We start from the raw sequence: 5,591 nt of genomic DNA, 5'->3' as shown, positions 1-5,591 counted from the left end.
GTTTGCCTGTGGTGTCAAGTATATCTGGAAGCGCTTCAATCAGCTGGAGAATTGACACAGACCAAGTTCTGTATACAAGGAATATTCTCTGATTTATTGATACAAAGATACAAGTTTTTATAGCCTACTGAATAAATGAATCCTATGTCATAAGCATACAAGTCTATACCATTAATCTATGAGAAGCGCTACTGATTAACTTTCTCACGTATTCTTGAGGTGTTTATTTCATACTTACCAACTCCCGGAAACTTGTGAGTGGAGGGCGGGAGGGGGCGGGGCGAGGCCAATCGCGTCATTCCCCCCCCCCCCCCGCGCGAAAATGTCGCGGGGGCGGGGCCGAAATGACGCGATTTGCCTCGTCCCGCCCCCTCCCGCCCTCCAAAATGGCGTGATTCACCGAGAATTGCGTCAAATGACACGATTCTCGGTGAGATTGGGATGCGGGAGAAATGCCAGCTTTCCGGGAGAGTTGGCATGTATGGTTTATTTTCTCCCCCTTCTAAGGACAGATGAGCCTATTATTTTTATCTCAAGGGGAGCTGGAGGTTCATCTCCTATATGCCACAAGGGCACAGCTCCCACATTACGAGCTGAACATGAAGCTACTTATTGTTCTCATATCTTGATACATTCTTCAGGTGTTCTCTATGTCAGCTTAACCTCAAGGCCATGGGATTACATCTTGTAAAACAGCAAATCAGCAGAAAAATGAATAATCTCTTTTAGCAAATAATATTTTTATGCAAGTTACAATAAATGACTGAACAGAGGCCTTATGAGGCCTTAACAAAAAATCATATTTAACATTTCCCATCTTTTATTAAATTTTCGGCCTTTTCTCCTCCTAACTATCTAGCCTATCTGTAGAACCACATTCTTATTGACGATTAAGTAGGTGCATATACACATGTAGAAGGCCACATGTATAGAGTTATTCCTCTTAGGGATCTGTCAACTCATCCCCCACTAATGATAAGCCTGTGATCCTCCCTGTCCTAACTTGATTTATGAGGAGATGCATTTTGGCAAATGTCCATGTCTAGAAAAGATGGTTTCTTAGTAGGTAGTTAATGAGACTATAGTAGTTCTGCAGGCCTTGCATGTTCTTCGTTCAGTCTTTTGTAGTTTCTTGTTGCAAACTGCAGTTTTTGGGTTTTGCTAGCCCAAATAATTAATGACGCTGATAGTCAGGTCTGGTTTCAGCAGTAATTTCTGTGATCATCAGAGGTTCAGGATTTTCAGTGGTTCTCTTTTTGGAGAGACAACAGTCAAATGTCAGTAACTTCTTAATCAGCCATATATTTAGTTTCATTATCACATATACGATCAACAAGATTGCAAAACCCTTTGCTAGTAATGCCAATATTTTCAATATCCAACATAAATCATTACTGACAACTTTACCAATGAGGTTATGCATCTGCACAAAAGCATTTTCAGAGTTTACTCTCCTATGAGTGCAAATTGTTGAGCACTCCTTCCCAGATGTTTCTCACAGTGGCATAGGCAATTTGTCACTTATCTTTCTGTTTCATACTGGGTTAGGGAGGCCTTGATCCCTACTTCAGTCACAATTATTCTGGCAAGACATATCAATCACATAACACAGTCATTTCTATTCATCAGAACAAGACTCCCCTGATTTGAAGACTTTGCAGTGTGATGCGTGTATCCAGGTGTCTCTTTCCCTGTACTTTCACTGCCATGGGAGTCGTCAACAGGACTTGATTAGGACCCTTGTATCTGGGATCAAGACTTCTCCTGACGTGCTTTCTCACGACCACCCAGTCCCCAGGTTGCAGTTTATGGTACCTGTATCAAAATTAGGGTCTGGAATGGAGGAGAACATTTGACCATGTATTTCAGTTAGTTGTTTCTGTAATAAGGCAACATAGTTCAACAAATCACTATGTACATGCTGTAGTTGCTATGGAAAATACCAAGCTGTTCTGTTTGCTGTGCCAAACAGTATCTCATTTGGTGTTTCTTACTGAGTGCAGGTAAACATGAGATCCATGGCAGACCTGTTTCAGCCATTATTTTCTGCATTTTCAATTTCAGAGTACCATTAAGGCGCTCCACACATCTCAAACTTTGGGGTCTGTAGGGGCAGATATGATTCCCATGTCTTTTACTGAGTTCTTGGAATCCTTACCCTGTAAAGTGTGTCCCTCTGTCACTTTCAATGACCTCTGCTACCCCATATCAGCAGATTACCTCATTCGCAATTTTCTTGGCTAATGCTTTAGCATTTGCTTTTCTATACAGCTATGTCTCCAGCCAGTGACTAAAGAAGTCGACACAGACTAGCACATTCTCACAGCCCGAGCTTTGGGAAGTTGTATAAAGTCTATCTGTATCCTCTTATAATGATACTGTGTCTGGGGTGTGCTTTTCCATGGAGTTGGGACAGACTTACCCGGGTTATTCTGTGCACAGATTTAGGGATCCTGCCACTAACAACTGTGCTGCTTGGGCGAACCCTGGTGCTATCCATAACCTGTTAGTGAGTACAACCTTAGCACCTTTCCCCAGATGCACTTTCTCGTGTGCTATATTGGCCATAATGGGATAAAGTACTTTTGGCAGACACAAACACTGACCTTTACACCACTCTCCTTGTACTTCTAGTGCTCCATGTTTTGCCCAAGTCTTTTTCTCATTCTCTGTTGCTTATGTTTGCTTAAGTTGGAGTGTGGTTTGGTCAAACTTGGGGTCAGGGGGTCACCATGTAAATAGACTCCCCTTGGGGTACTGGGGCTATGGCGGCTTCTCGTGCGGCCTGGTCTACCATTCTATTTCCCTTAGCTTCGGGGGTAGTGTCTCTGTGTGTCTTCACCTTTAATCAGTCTGGAGGACAGCTGGAATGCTGTGAACAGTGCCCTGGTATGTTCATCATATTGACTGGTTTGCTTTCTGAACCCATAAGGTACCTATTTTTCTATATAGGGCCATAATCATGCGCAATTACAAACGCATAACTTGAATCAGTGTAAATGTTTACTCTTTGTCCTTTTGCAAATATGCATGCAAGTGTCAGGGCCTTCACTTCAGCTTCTTGTGCTGACATGTGACTCGGTAGAGTCTGTTGAATAAGTATTTCTGTATAAGGGACAGGATCTATGTAATAGCGTGAACCATCTACAAAAAGAGTGATGTCTGCATCTGGTAATGGTTTATCTTTAATGTCAGATAAAACCAGAGATTCTTGTTTCATTAGTTCTATACAATCATGTTCAGGAAATGTTCAGAAAAATTTTGTGTTTGCATTTTTTTCTTCCTGTTCAAGCTGGGAGGAAGGTTCACACTCATTAGATAGGGTGTACAGTACAGTAGTTAAGACAGGTGTGGTAACTTTAATTTTTCTGGAAGAGAAACACTTAGCTTTAATAAACTTGTAAATAAGCCACATCATCAGTTTTATTAGTATATAATAATAATAATAATAATAATAATAATAATAAGGATTAGTAACAGTCCTTGAAGTACAAAATGTATAAGACCTGATACCAATCCTCCTATACCCTTGACCCAATCGGCCAGGTACAGCCATGAAACTATCCTTCTAGATAAGTATCTCCAGTGTGCTCCTTTAAAAATTTATATTTCATGTCTTATTTTTGTAAGTGTTCATCAATTATTTTCTCTGGATCATCTGTGTCATTAGTTAAAAATGTGCAACCCTGGGCTTCAATTTGAATATTTATGGTCAGGCAGTACTCTCCAGACTAAGCTGTCAGGTAGTCCAATATTAACCTATTGTCTTGTGTAAATGTAATAATGTGTTGGCCCACAATACTTATAAATACATTTCTGCATTGGGTGTAAACCCCTACAGTCATGGGTTGCTATTTTCTTTATTTGGTTGGGTTAAACTTTCATATTAGAATTTTTCTAATTATGTATAATGATCTCTACATTACTATTGGCATGAGTCTGGTTCTTCCAGACCTGGCTTTCCTTTCTAGACTATTACACATCCACAGCCTACAGCAAAGGAAAATAACGTGCAATCAAGATTCCCCCTGCTAATATCAATGAACTCCACTTTCTGGTGTCCCTTGGACCTTTAAAAAACTTGTAAAATACATTTTACTCAGACTCCCCTTGTCTGAAGATCTTAACATATATTCGTGAACATGAGAGGCTCTGGGGCCTCTTGTGCTTCCTTTTTGTCTTCTAACTATGGATTTCTTAGGGAAGGATAAAAGGAAAGGGAGGAAGAAAATACACAGTGCGCTCGGCAAGTGTTATATGTCACTCATTTCACAATAGAAGGGAATGTCCATTGTGCTGTATATCTTCATATTTAGTAAATCTGGCTGGTAACAAATGTTTTGTTTGTGCTTGGTTTCTGTCACAGCGTGCGGTACCATTAAGGTAACTGGGTGTCCTAGCACAATATCTATACTCTTTTCAAGCACTAAAGCAGTTGCAGCTTATTGCTTTTATGCAGGTGGCTTATTGCTTTTATGCAGGTGGGTGCTGCTGGTAGTACTGGGTCTAATTGTGCAGAGTAGTATGCAAGTGACCTTAGCTTTCGACCATGTATTTGTGTCAGTACCCCTTGTACATGTACACTGACTTCATGACAAAATAACATAAAAAGGCTTGTCATAATCTGGCAAAGCTGGTGCTGAAGTTACTTCAGCTTAAAATTGGTTAAACATTTGGTTCTGCTCAGAGGAGAGTGTAAATGGCTTGCTATCATCCAGCAGTGCCAATGCAGGAGCACAGATAATAGCTCTTAAAGTCTTAAATCTTTTTCATTTCTGTACAAATATTGAATTCCCATCAATACATTACCATACCCATAATACAAAGAATTATTTACAGTATATGATGATTATAGCACAGTAAATAAGGGCAGTGAATGTCTTTACAACACTGATTGACTCAAAACTGTAATGAGGATACAAATAAAAACCTTATGCTTTCTGCACATACAGAAAAACCACCTAGTTCATGCATTTGCTATACGAATAGCCCATAAACTCTAATATCTCTTTCAAAACGAGGTAATCATTACTCATCAGAGTCTACGTTCTTTAAATCCTTCATTAGTTTATACTTATGTTTGTTGTGGCTGTAGACCAAAACATATTGCAAACTTCTATTCATTGGAAGTTGGATCAATGCAACCTGGATTGCCTAAAGGGTCTTTATAGCTGGACCTTCCGTGAAGAAAAAACAAAAACTTTTGCATAGAGATTAACAATTATTCACTAGGAATTACTGTAACTGTAACATGCGTGTACACCATTCTCAGGTAACCAGTAAACATTTTTGTGCAGTGAACAGCTGCTAATAAGACGCTATGCGTTCCATTCCATGAAAAAATGATTTCCTCAAAGGGGCAGTTCCCAATATCACAAAGAGAGTATGTCAAAGCCACTGCTTTCTCATCACCTAGTACAGCCCCCTTGAATGACTCCATTGAAATCCAGGAAGAAACAATCATTCATCACCAACAGCCCCTGGAAAACTTTCTAGGCATTCAGCCATTTTAAAAGCAACACTGCTAGTCTCATAAATCTGAGTACTTTTGTTAGACACCACACATTGTGTCTGTATATCACTCAACATTT

This window comes from Mixophyes fleayi, chromosome 1, assembly GCF_038048845.1.
Source record: "Mixophyes fleayi isolate aMixFle1 chromosome 1, aMixFle1.hap1, whole genome shotgun sequence".
NCBI classification, from domain to species: Eukaryota; Metazoa; Chordata; class Amphibia; order Anura; family Limnodynastidae; genus Mixophyes; species Mixophyes fleayi.
The sequence above is the reverse complement of the archived record's forward strand: the minus strand, read 5'-3'. Positions refer to the sequence as shown.